Source organism: Ambystoma mexicanum, chromosome 10 (genome assembly GCF_040938575.1).
Source record: "Ambystoma mexicanum isolate Mex_15411 chromosome 10, UKY_AmexF1_1, whole genome shotgun sequence".
NCBI classification, from domain to species: domain Eukaryota; kingdom Metazoa; phylum Chordata; class Amphibia; order Caudata; family Ambystomatidae; genus Ambystoma; species Ambystoma mexicanum.
The window spans coordinates 1164273943-1164288146 of NC_090932.1; the positions used below are offsets into that span (position 1 = coordinate 1164273943).

Below are 14204 nucleotides of genomic sequence, written 5' to 3' on the forward strand. Positions count from 1 at the left end.
GGCAACGCGTTTGTCTTGGAAGCAAGACGACGCAGAGCAACACAGGTTGGAATCACTGGTCCACGCTTAGAAACTGCTTTGGAATTAAGCGTGTTATAAAAAATCAATTATAAGAAGGGCATTGTACCAATTCTTGCGTGAAATATATCGGACCACACCTCAATGCTCTACGGGCATATCTCCAGCAGAGACGTTGCTTCAAAGGTGCCCCCGAGTTCTGATCCCAGATCATGAGTGTCGAAGGCAAGAGAAGATTGATGATCAAGCTTTCTTGGAGCAGAGAAGAAGGGCTAATGAAGATGAGAATGAGAGAAGAAGATTGTGTGACCACCAGCTGAGGATGTGCCATGCGGTTCTGCTACGGTCCAGTTATGAAGCTCATCCTTTCCAGGTGGTGGATGTGAAGGGCTCTATGGTTACGGCATCTAATGGTCAGGACACTGTGACAAGGAACTCTAGTTTCTTTCGGAGGTTTGAGAATTTGTCACAGGAAAATAACAATATGGATGAAGAGTTGACGTATTGTCCAGAATGCTTGCAGAGTGATGATGGAGAAGAAAACGATGGTCCCGCAGCAAGAGGGGTATATCTCAGAATAGGAACAACACACGACTAGGAGGAAGGACGAAGATACCCACTGCGAGTGTCGAGAAGCCGTCCTAAATATCTGTGGGATTATGTGTTAAATGGCTGAACATTCCTGACGAACTTGTGCAAAGCAAATTACTGATGTCTGAAATATTATATTAGTTGTTTGCTGTTCAACGTTATGAAAAGGAGGAGTGTTAGGGTCTCTGTGACGTCAGTGCGTTGGGGTAATAAAAAGGCCTCACGTTCGGCATGCAGTCAGTGCACAAGCGGACCGAAGTGGGCTCCCCGGCAGTCTCCAAAAAGTGGGGCAGAGCTGGGCCCCCCTAGTACCACCATACCGCGGCGGGACACATTATCCCGCTGCAGCCGAGACGGGAGATGCGGCCGCCGTTTTCAAGTCAGGCAAGCCAACAGAAGGGCCAGCCGGCCAGAGCATCACTTAAATTTACATTTTGGGCCACGCTGTGGCCGGCTGTTATGCTTGAACTAAAATGGCGCTGGTGCGCAGTGCATTCTGGGAGCGCTCTGAGCCATGATGGATATTTAATTCATGCCGCAGTGAAAAGCTGCACACATTTTGCTGAGTGTTAGATTCACGGTGCTGAAAAAAACATGCTTTCCAAACCTGGTATGCGGTCAAGGACATTTCTGCTGGGAAAGCTAACTTTGTTATGGTTTGTTACTGTTCTCCGTGGAGCGTGTTTTTAGAGGAGGGAGGCACTCTGCTCCTTGAGGGTGGCTGTCGATTGACCCAGCTGGCAACCAACGGCTGCTCATCAATGCGAAAGTGCCATTTCCAGAAGGTTTGAGAACTGCCACCCCTTTTCGGAGTGTGTATATATGCGGAAACCCGGAGGTGGTCAGGTGAGACTTCAGCCGGAGGAGGACGCTTACGTCCGGCATTCCTGTGAGCTGTTGTGCTCTCGGCCTGGCTGTTCCCGGGGTCTTCCAGCCGCTTCTGGACGAGATGAGGAATCCAGTTACGCTCACGGTGATGTATTTCCTTTTGAATTCTTTGCTTCTTCTGTGATTTATGACTATGTTACTTCTGTGAATTATTTCTATGTTATCACTGGTTGCTTCTAAGCTTTGAATAAATAGCCGTATAAGTGCTTATCATTTCTCTAAGAGTGTGTGGTTGCGAGTTATTGAGTGTTTCTGCGTTCAAAGTATTTGCTCTGTAATTGCATTGGTGATTTATGATTTTCCGTGCACTCTGGGGAGAGCAATACACCGGCTGACAATACTGTCAGTCACTGTAACTGTAACTTCCTTTTATGACCCTTCGCACGAGCGGTCACCAGAGGAAGTTACAGTCCTTTTGTTACCCACTCCCCAGGTTACTGAGTTTAAAGAAGGCTTGAGAAGTACACAATTGAAGCCATCTTTTATAAAGCTTTGCCAGCGGACAAAGACGCCTCAGACTTTGTACGTCGTCAAAGCTTTATAAAAGATGGCTTGAATTGTGTACTTTTCAAGCCATCTTTTATAAACAGAGAAATATGTTACATATCAACTCGCACATGCCTTCACATGGATGCGCACCGTGGACAGCCCATCCTGGCTGCAACTGGAAGAAGTGTGGTGCAGGTATCCCCTGACGGATTTACCTCACATCCAGCCCCGGAAGGCACCCCCTGCTCTGAGCCTGCTTTCAGCCACTCGTAACACGGTGGACAATTGGAGAGCTGCGAACAGGAAGTGGGGAATTAGGAGCTTGCTGGGCCCATTAACCCCAATCTGGGGCAACCCGGGTTTCTCCCCCGGTCTCTGAGCAGGCAGCTTGTCTGGAGGGCGGCCTTCATAGAATCTCAGACTTTCTAATAGAGGGCCGGCCGCTCTCCTTCGAGGACTGCAAAGCGAAGTTCAACGTCACCGAGGAGGAGCGGTTCCGCTATACACAGATCCGTCACTGGATCTTGCAGCGCATCGTTAGGGAGCGCAGCTCCAGGGACCTTACACCCCTCGAACTCTCACTGACTGCACCCCCTCCGAGGGGCAAGATCTCCACTCTCTATAAACTCTTGGAGAAATCCAGTCCGGATGTGAAAGAATAATACATGCTGAGTTGGGAGAAAGACCTGGGGCGCTCCCTGGAGCCAGAGGATTGGGACAAAATTTGGACAAGACTCCATAGGAGTACTCAGTGTGTCACTAACAGAGAAGGGGGTTATAAAGTTTGTTTCAGGTACTACATCACTCCAGTACAACTGCATAAAGCAGGCGTGAGGCCCTCGCGGAACTGTTGGAGAGGCTGTCCGCGGGAAGGCTCACTCTTCCACCTCCTGTGGGACTGCCCTAAAGCAGCACACTATTGGAGGGGGGTCCTGAAGCATGTCAGAGCAATCACAGGCCTCAATATCCCGTGGGATCCCGGTATCATTCTGTTGGGAGTCTCGGGTGGAGGGGACTTGCCACTGTCGGGGAATGCGGCCCGCCTGTGCACACACCTGCTATTGGCGGCCAAGATAGCCCTTGCCCGCCTCTGGAAGCATCCCGAGGGCCCCTCCATTCCGCTTTGGTGGGCCAAGTGTTGGGACATTGTCACGGCGGAAAGAGTTGCGGGTCTTCGCCTGGGTAACCTTGCCCCGTTTCAAAACACCTGGGCCCCGTTTATGGACTATGCGGACCGCTACCCGACTCTCACCCTAAAGCCGCCTACCGTCCGCTGGCTGAGCTGATTTGCACACGGAAGCGCTCCGCTCTAGCAAAGAGACAATCCCCGAGGACAGCGATACTTTCCAGCTGAGTATTCCCATGATGGATTTTTGGGCTGATTCCTTTTGCTTTTTCTAGCACTATTTTCCCATATTCATCTTACCACTACAATGAACTGTGCCTTATATGCTTTGTCATTTCTGATGTCGGTTTGTTTTCATGTTGTTTGTCTTCTTCTGTTATTGATTAATAATGAATAAAATGTCTATTTTGAAAAAAAAAAGATGGCTTGAAAAGTACACAAACCATAGTAAGGTACGCACACAACTATATAAATGCTTACATACATTTATATGTTTGCGTACCTTACTATGGGTTGTGTACTTTTCAGGCCACACCCATCATGCAAGCCATGCCCCAAAATGAGGAACCCCCCTTCCATTTCTTACCCCACTTAGAGCCCTGGAGGAGCCAGTAACTGTGTGTTTATTCTGTCCGTATTGCGCCGAGATACCCCGATGACACGACAGCCTCTAGCATTACATCCCACAGAAAACCCCATAGGCCGCACGCCTTCCTTTTTTATAATACAAATAAACATACACGTACATCAAGAAACTCGTTTTGAGTCTCCTGTTGACCTTTACTGTGGCCACTGTTCCTCGTGCGATATAGGACTTCTTTATAGGACCACAACTGTACCGCCAGTATGCTCATGTCTAATCCTCTGGCCAGTACGATCACCCCCCTCCGCCCATTTACTGCACAGACTAGGGTGGCCAACTGTCCCGGATTTTGCTGGATTGTCCCGCAATTAGGGACTCTGTCCTGCAGTTTGCAGAGTGGCTGTGCGGGACGCAGGTTGTCCCGACTTGTGTCGGGCCAACCTGCCTCCAGCCCAGCCACTCTGCAAACTGAAGTGGCCATTTACACAGCATGGCGCTGCTGCCTGCTTCTTTCTTTCTCCAGTGGCTCTGCAGCCCTGGCTCCTTTTGAGCCTACAGGTTGAGCTGTAACACCTGGCTTAATTCAAATGCTAATCCTTTGTTCCTGGTGTCCTGATGGTCATGTTTAGAGTTAAAAAAAAACCTGACCATCACCTCCCAAGGTCAAACCATTTGCGTTTCAATTAAGCCAGGAATTAAGAGCCATTAAAAAAATGTTAATTAAAAAAGGGGGCTGGCCAAACATGAATGACATTGTGACGTCATCACCGCCTTGTGGGCAAGTGTCCCACAAAAGACTATCAAAGAGTTGGACACCCTAGCATAGACTCCTACTCCTACCCTGGCTGACAACCACTTCTGCACACACATATATATCCGCCCTTCTGCAGTGGACACAAGTCCCAAAACGTATAGGGATCTACCACAAATTCGCCAGTAACAGTCGGCGCCCTCAATCGCATCAACGCCAACATGATTTCACGCTCAGGCACAAACAAGGCCGTCTTGCCTCTGGCGGAACCGAACGTTTGGTGGTGCTGAGGGGCGTAGTCCGAGGCGTAGACATACAGGGCCTGAACGTAACGTTCAGCTCACGTGATGATACGGAGGCACTGGCAGTGCATTGCTAGAGTCCATCATTTTGGGAGCTAGACGCTACGGAGATATCGGTTGCTAATGAGGTCACAGGTGGGATGGGGTTACATAGTGTGGTACAAACAAATGGAGGGTGGGTGGCATCGGTCGGACTTGAGGTGGGTTGATAAAGTGGCTGCATAGCATGATGGTGGTGGGTGGTAGCAGACTAGCATGTCTTTGAAGGACCAAACTCAAACTTTGATAGGCCCATTATCAACTTATTTCCCCCTTTTGTATTTTTGTTTTTTGTTACTGGCTTTCCCCTTAATGCTCCTCCTTTGTCGTTGCTTTATCGCGACTTTTCGCCGTGTTTTTGGGAATCTTGCCGTTGTTTGCGGTTTCCCACAGATCCCTGTTTCTTATATCCGAGACTTTTGTGTGCGCGCGCGCCGCCCATCGTATCACGCCAGTCTCTAGGCAAAACGTACTTTTAAAGTGCTCATCACAATAGTCCCGTAGATAATGTAACGTATTTCCCAGTCCATTCCAGACACCCTTAAACTAAAGAATGCTTTACACTTTATTATTCCATTGTATTATAGGCCCGATCCATGGACCCCCATTGCGTTTTCCCGGGAAGAACAAATCCTGATGCCAGTGGAGTACCTTTCTCATGCCAGTCGGTGTAAATTAACCACCCATTGACTGCCGTGCCGACGGCCATGCACATCCCTGATAATGATGACGAAGTGGTCACGTCTGTGACTGAACAACATTGCAGTTAATCACTGACACAGAACGTGCCTTAATATACAGACAGGCGCTGGACATTTCTTTTTATTGTTCTGAAAGTCTCTGGAAATGTTTTAAACATTTATTGTAACGTTAAATTAATATTTTTCTACATTGCATCAAACACTATTTTGAAAAAAACGATTACATATTTCATTTAATGCCAGGAGAATCAAACCATTTTAAATAGACTTAATGTTAGAAGCACAACATTCGTATTGAAAAGCAGCCCCTGGATGGTTATCTGGCCACTAGACAGTAGCTTCAATTGTTTGATTGAGCTGGTCATAGATCTTGCCATCCGCGTATTGAAATAAATATATTCGCTTGTGGTCCTTGCAGAGTCTAACCATGCCAGTTCTGATTATTACCACAGGGCGTTCATGTGACCATTTGAGGATTAAATATTACTGCAAATGGTTGGTGGTGCGCTGTGCTACTAAATTCTACTTTGTGTTGTGATGAATATAATATTACATCGTCCTAATAGGTTTTTGCAATTCTTTTTCTATTTTCTTGATCTCGTTGGCACTTTATTTTCATGGTCTTTCCTGATGCACTGGTCTGTTCAGCTTTGCAGTGTCGACCTTGCTGCTGTCTGGGACATAGGAGGCAGGAGTATGTAAGCTTCTTCGCATGGTCCGCTGTCTTGGATAATGGGATGTCGCATACCGATGGTGATCGGTTTCCACTGCCTGGGTTGTCACACAGGCAGGGGAGAAGGGGTTGCTGCCCATAGTAGTGGGGATGTGTGTTATCATGGTGTCATCTTGAAATCCCCGGATTTCCTTTAACTGGGGATGCAATCTCCTGTTGCTGTGTCTTGTGGCAGGGAGCTAAGGAACAGGTGCCATAGCCTAGATCCTGCTTGTTTGCTGGCATAACAGAGCTGGGAGGCATCTGTGTTGTGTAACACTCTCACTGATAGATTGCACTGTGCGCTCTCTTTATTGATGTGCTGTGACATAATTTGTCTCCCAACCCATTTATGCGTGTATATGTTCATTAAGGTCCCGCTCGGCCCAAACAAACGCAGTGCTCACACATTACATCTACCTCATTACCTCTGTCAAACCAGCCTTCATGGAGCTATCAGTGCTCAGAATAGTTGTCTCACTCGCTCAACTCTTTTTGGTCTGCCCACCATCTCCCTCAGTGCAGGGTCTTTAAGATGAAAAAAAGGGGGATTCCCAAAACAAGCTACCTAGTGATGTCACACTTCTAGGATGGAGATTTGAACTGACATGAGGCAACCATACATCAAAGTCTTGTGTGGGAGCATATATCACAAGATTTACACAGAAGCTAGTGTTTCAAAAATATATATTTTCAATTTTATTTATCTGATAAATGTTAAAAGAGGACAACAGTGAGTCCAATTCTTAAAAAAACACAACATATAACAACACTGTTAGAAACAAAGTATTCCAAGGGAATCACAAATGTGTCAAATGGCATTGAGCAAGATTGAAATCAAACCCATTATTCCTTTGAGGTGGTGTTAGTAAGATAAAGTGACTTTTCATCATAAATGTTATTTTATAATGCTTTTTTCACAAAAACCCCAGTGGGGAGTGTGTCTTCACATAAACCCAAATGGGGGAAGTGTCGACAGGGATGAATCTGTTTCCAGCCTTAAATAGGTGCAATCGTCGGATGTTCAATGATGACTGTTGTACCCTGGACATCTACTAGACCAAGTAAGGCTTTCATCAGGACACATGAACGACAGTTTGAACCAGATGTCATATTTCTCACGAGGAATGTTTGATTTTTACCAATGTATCTTAAGGTTTCTTTGGGGAACTCTCCGCATAATTTAGGCGGTGTCTATTTCTAGAGCATCAAAAGTGTCCGTATGGGCAAAGTTGTTGGGAGCCACATCGAGCTTCCGCTGGTGTTATTTGCTTATGAAGCTGTGGTTTCTGGTCCAGGGGTGCATCCGAAGGATGCTTTCTATTTCGGGACGAGTATGGCAAGTGGTACGTTACGGGTGCTTAGCATATGGGCGTTTTTCTGTTTTCAAACGCGGCTCCAGCCATTCGGAACAGACGTGAGCGGGTCCCGTTAAGATGGCTTGAAAATCCATAGCCGCTTGTTTTTCCCTGTCTCAAAAGGGACGGATATGTTATAATAAGTTGTTTGGTTCATTACGGAGATCTGATTTTTGCCGAGATACGTGATAAAATGGCTTAAGTGGTCCTGCTTGGCAGGTGCAGAGTTCACACATGCTCACTCCCACATCTCCTCCACGAGGTAAACATTGACCCGTTAGTTGACATGGAAAGAAGACTGCTAGGGAGGAGCCACAACACGGCTGTGTCGGAGAACCCCAAAAGAGGGCGAGGCGCCCAATGAAGAATACTACATAAGATTTGTGCGTTCAGACGCCTCGCTTTTGTTTTCTGTTTGAATGGTCTCTCTCCTCATCCCGCCATGGAGCACTAATGTGAGTAGAGAAGCTGACAGAGACTCCAATCAAACACGCTGTGTAGGGACAGAAATCATAAACGGCCATGGAATCTCTCAACAGCAGCTCGCTTTCCACGTACTGCCACACGAGACTACAGCGACTCCTGTACCAGGGCACTTTATTCAACCCAGTGCTCCTCTTACATCATATCACTGCATCAGTTTAAACTGCTGACAAGGGATATCGGGGTTCGAAATTGAGGAGAGCTTGGAACTATTTAGATCTTGCTTGTAGCCTAGAAGAGCCTAGTTAGCCTGACACAAGCAGCTAATTTTAGCTCTCCAGGCAAACCGATGCCAAATGAACATTCCTATTAGACATTAACTCTGTGTGTTTTGCTCAATCCATAAATGAGCATTAGGACACCTCTAAATGACCATGAAATCATTAAGGGCCATAAATAATGGACACAATATTAAGTTTGCATCGTATGTGGAAGTTAGATTTTCGGAATGCTATGTACTAGCTCCTCGTTCCTCAGTTGTTAATGCCATATACCAGGGTTTGCTTTTAGCTCCTGCTTATCCAATCTTAATTTCGACCCATGGAAATTGTAAATATGACCTTGACCCAAGACTTTATGTGCACTAGTTTGGCGGGTGGACCCTCTTCAGAGGGATGTTGTTGCCCAAGGGGCCCCAGATGAAGTGGAGGCAAACTTAGATATGATAGGTGCATTTCTTAGGCGGGAAATGATGAAGTGGATTCCTATTTCCTCCACAACCGTGGGTTAAGGTTAAATTGATTGCATCACTCTGCAAAGGTGCAAAGAGCTAGTATGAACTTGTGATGGCAACATGCTTATTGATCCTTCAAAGATCAGTACCAGGGAGTGGAAGGAGCACAAAAAAAGGTGTCCATCTCTAAAGGATGGACCAAACTTAGACGCTTGCAGGAGGAATTTTTGAAATCCCCCAAGGTGGATTCCATCGTCTCTTTTTCGCAGGGCACACATCAGTTGCAAGTAAGTATGCTGCCCCCTCTCACCACATCGACAAATAGGGTTTATGCTGATCTTTAAAGGATGGATGATGCATCCAATGTTGTATTAAGGGTGGCAATCTACTCCTCATATATATTACAGTCCAGGCCCTCCTCGCGTTTCTGGAAGAAGGAGCTGGTTTGCTGGACATTTTTCAGAAAGAAATCGCGTCTTTGTTGTCTGGGATGTTGTATCTGGGGTCTCTGCAAGAGGGCACTTTTCGCTCTAGTCTTAGAAAGGAGACTACTCTCAAAAGGCTGTCCTGTTGAGACTTCTACATATGGGACAGCTTTTTAGTCCTAGGATGGGGAATTTGGTGAATTGAGGAGTTGAAGATAATGTATTATGCATTCCTATCATAGCAAGGGCTACCCTACCAAAAAGAGGGGTTTAGGGTCCCCCTTCGCTCTCTTTAACCCTCCAGAGGTTCCAAAAGGGGAAGATTTTCAAAGGCATAGTACTTTCCAGCCCATCAAGAGTAAGATCAGCACCACACAATCTGTTTTCCCCTCGGACTCCTGGCCTCCACTACACCCCTCACGCTTACCCCTTCTATGTCTGGGGCTTTCTCCTACTCTTCTCCCGACATTGGGACAAGGACGTTTCTGACACTTGGGTATAGATACCAATCTCTGTGACAATTATATCCCTTAAAAAAGCATGTCCCCCATGAAGGGGCTGCTGTTTCCCTACATCTCTTTAAATATCTTCAGCCTCTCCTAAAACTCCTCTAAAACTATGGCGTGTATTTCTTTTATGCAAATGCTGATGGCACCCAAATTCTATTAGAACTAGATGGGTTAGCGTAATTCATTATTTATTTTTTTGGTACAGGTTTCCTGCAAGTAGTTGGCTGGACAGAAATAATCTAAAATTCATTGCAAGCAAAGCAGAATTTCTCATTCGAGGTCCAGTCAGTCGGCTGGAATCCAGTCTTCTGGCCCAATGTTTTAACCAATGTCCAAAACGTAGGCATTACTATATACAGCCAAGTTAGCAAGGTTATGGCTACCCCTGACCCCCAACGTTAACAAGGTGGTTTGCATCTGCCTTTATTAAATGCACCAACTAAAGAAACGTTTTACATCTACTCTATTTTAATCATCAAGTAAAGTAGTCCAAAGGATGCATGCATTTGTAACTTCTTGTCTTGGGTATGGTACTTCTGTTTACTTGGGTCTTTCAAATATATTTATTCTTAAGACTACAAAGAGTTCCACCTTGGTTAGCCGGAATTCTTCTCAAACTTTCTAGCAAGGCAATGACATCAGCTGCGTTGGTACAACTGCATTGCTGAAAAAATAAAATTCAGCTCTGCCCTCTGCCTAGTACATAATGTCCTACAGTGGAAAGATACTGTATACCTTACAAAATGTCCTGGGCCCCTCCCTTTGCTCTTCAAATGCAAACCGTTGGTCACACATGAATATTGAATAATGAAATGGGGTGAGCATTCTTTCTTTCCCAACTCAATCGATCCTCCTCTGGAATTCACTATCACAGTTTCTTCGGAAGTAAGTGAATCCCTTTCCTTTTAGAAAACAGCGTAAATGCTCCTCTTCCCTAAATAAGTTGAATTTCTGTATTTTAATTTTGTTACTCGTCTTTATTGTTTTTGTACCCATACTAGATTATAGCCTTGGCCGGTTAGAATTGTGTAAGTGCCGAGGTGCCCCTTAAGAAGCGTAACCTGTACCATAGAAGTAAATGTAAATAAAATGTAGTGTGAGAAGAGTATTCCATAGAATTAACCTTAAGACCCTACACCCTGCCATAGTGGGGACTTGTTGCTCCCTGGTGTAGTACGCAATTGTCCCACCACCCCGTGGAGATTGGGGCAAAGTGGCATTTTTTTGATTCTGTCCATGTGCCCTATCCAGATTTAGAGAGGGTAAACAAACTTGACAAGGACATGCCCTTCAAGATGGATGTGTTTCAGCCCATTATTCCCATGGTCTCTCCAGGCGACTTCTTACATCGGTCAGTCTGGAGGATGCCTACTCTCAAGTTCTGCAACTTCCCTCAGACTAGCAGTTCATAAAGTTTGCAATCCAAGGGGCATAGTACCAGTTCAGGGTTCTCCCTCTTGGCCTCAGTCTGGACCAGAATATGTTTTTGATGATTCTAGCTCCACTTGTGGCATTGCTTGACAGTCAGGGTATTTTAGTTCACCTGTACCTGCATGACTAGCTGATTCATCCACCTTCTCTGGCACCACCCTTCTTGCATACCAGTTTGGTGTGCAATTTTCTCCTCTAGTTTTGTGGTGCTCGTTATCCACCAGAAATCCATCCTGGTATCTTGTCAATGCAGTGAGTTATTTGAAAGGCTCTTCCGTGCATGCATGTGGGGTGGAGAATTATATTGGATCCCCACTCTGTTCAGGGGAAATGGCCCTGGCGGGCAAGGGCAGATTCGCGAATAGGAGGGAGCTGTTAGCAATTTTCAGAGCACTATTGGCTTTATCAAATTTTCTTAGGGTGAAGGTTCACCTGAGACAACCTGGGGCAAAGGTGTACCTCAACTGATTGGGAAGAGGGGGGTGTAGGATGAGGGTGAGGTCTTGATCTGTGCGGTGCATGGCTACCACAATTGGTTTGAGCAGAGGTGAATCTGCTTTCTTTTTAGACCCTTTACATTCCAGGTGTGGACATTTCAAGGCAGATGCCTAGAGGCAGAATGTACCTTTCTTGTCTTTAAATAACCTGCTGGCTTCCACCTTCTGGTTATGTTATGTTATATACATTTGTAAAGCGCACGGTCGCCCAGAGGCATCATGGCGCTGGTGTGGAAGCTGCGACCTAAGGAAAAAAATATAAGCAGAAAGCTAGAACAGAGTGGTTTTCAAAGCTTTCCTGAAAGCCAGATGATTATAAGAAGATTTTAGCGATGATGGAAGGGTGTTCCAAAGCTTGCCCGTGGCAATAGAAAAGGCTCTGCCGCCAAGTCTTTCCCGGTTAAACCTAGGGACCGTAAGTAGGTTGGTTGTAGAAGAGTGGAGGTTACGTTCCGGAATATATCGGGAAAATTTAGATTGAACAAACTCCGCTCCTAAGCCATGGATTGCCCGTTGAACAATACACAGGGACTTAAACTTAACTCGCTGTGCCACAGGGAGCCAGTGGAGTCGGCGAAGCACCGGTGAGATATGGGCACCATAGGGGGAGCCAGAGCCTAATCTGGCTGCCAGATTTTGCATACGCTGGAGCCTTTGGATCAGGCCCGTTGGTTGGGATAAGTACAGGGAGTTACACTAGTCCAGCCGTGAGAGGACCAACGCTGCCACCACGGGGGGGCGCATGGCTTCCGGGAACATGGGCAGGACCCTCTTTAAAACCCTGATTTGATGATGGGCAGACTGACAAACCGCCAAGACCTGATTTGACATAGATAGGGAGGCAGAAAGAATAACCCCCAAGTTCTTTACCTTGTTAACAGGACAAGGTAGTGGACCTAACGATGTAGGCCAAAAGGCGGGGGTCCCTAGTGAAGGGTTAGGGGGACAGCCCACCAGCATCACTTCCGTTTTGTCGCCGTTGAGCTTAAGCCAGTTTTGGTCCATCCAGGTACCGACTGCTTTAAGGCAGTCATGAAGACAGGCTGAGACCGATTGATCCTGATCAAGCCGGATCAGGATTTGGGTGTCATCAGCGTAGGAATAATAGTCAAGTCCATAAGAACGAATAAGGCAAACCAGTGCCCAGATATAAATGTTGAATAAAATCGGGGAGAGAGAGGATCCCTGAGGAACGCCACAGGTAAGGGCACAAGGAGCGGAGAGAAAGGGAGGCATAGCGAGAGTCTGAGTACGATCTGAAAGAAAAGAGGTAAACCAGGCAAGAACCGGACCGGAGATCCCAATCTGTGCAAGACGTGACAGAAGGATAGGGTGGTCCACTGTGTCAAATGCGGCAGACAAATCTAGTAGGATCAAGGCCCCCTACTCCGCCCGCATCGACTAGTCTGGACATATCGTCTTGCACTGAGACAAGCACACTTTCCGTCCCTCTCCCTGGTCTAAAACCTGCCTGTGCATGGTTGAAAATATTTGAGGATTCCAAGAAGGAAGACAGAAGAGGCGTGACCAGAGATTCCAGACGTTTAGCCAGGAATGGGAGTAAAGAGATAGGGTGGAAGTTAGCAGGAACAGCAGGGTCAAGAGAGGGCTTCTTGAGGAGAGGGATAACTCTTGCGGATTTCAGTTCGGGGGGGACCAGTCCGGATTGGCAGGGGTTATTAATAGCTGCAGTAATTTCAGTAAAAAATATCGGGCGTGATCGTTTTCATGATGGTAGCAGGAATGGCATCCTCGGGGGAGGAAGATTTAATCTTTAATATATCTGCCAGAACTTCTACCTCAGTAAACAGAGGGAAAGTGGACCAGCTGGAAGAAAAATCAGTAGGGGAGGGGGTGGTGTCACATAGCTGGTAGTGTCAGGAGGCTGTGTCAGCAGAGATTTAGCAATGTTAGATCTAATCGCATCAATTTTAGTGGTGAGAAAGGATGCAAGATCATCGCACAATTCCTGCGATGGCTTAACCATAGAGGTCAGCGATTCAGAGGAAGCAAGAGAGTGAACAATGGAGAATAGAGCTTTCGGCTTAAGTAGAGCATTTTTTAATTTTCTGAGCAAAAAACGTGGATTTAGCAAGTTTAACATTAGCTAGATAGGTAGAGAGACTGATCTTGTATAGGTCTATAAGCGCCGGATTGTAGTTAATCCGCCACTTACGTTCGGCTTGTCTAAATTGGAGACGAGCATTCTTTAGTAGATCAGAAAACCAGGGCTGGGACGGAAGTCTGCGGCCTTGGATAAGTTTCAGTGGAGCAAGGCAGTTGGCGGCAGCCGTCAATGACTGTGAAAGTGTAGATAGCGATAAAGGTCCCAGAGAAGTACAATTGGAGACTATATGAGCACTGAGTGCCTTTAGGATCAACAGAACGCCAAGAGCGGAGGAGCGTCTTAGAGGGGAGAACCTTGCAGGGGGGGGGGACTGACTGAAATGAGCACCTGACCAGATAGTGATCAGACCAGGTCACTGGCTCAATCGGGCTGGGGTCAAGCAGTGTATCTTTGGCAAATACCAGGTCAAGGATATTACCATGGAAGTGGGTAGGGGCTTGAATCAGTTGACCGAAATGAAGGTTAGAAAGGCTATCAAAAAAGGAATTGAGTTCATCTGA

At 46.4% G+C, this 14204-nt stretch overlaps 1 protein-coding gene across 1 annotated transcript in view; it reads left to right on the forward strand.

The window, feature by feature from the left end:
* The first annotated feature begins 4797 nt into the window (after window positions 1-4797).
* Window positions 4798-14204, forward strand: part of GPAT2 (glycerol-3-phosphate acyltransferase 2, mitochondrial) — a 2680481-nt gene continuing 2671074 nt past the window's right edge. Inside the window, exon 1 of the mRNA XM_069619102.1 lies at window positions 4798-4883. The gene's annotated coding sequence lies outside the window, so the exon portion shown is untranslated. The remainder of the gene's footprint in view (window positions 4884-14204) is intronic.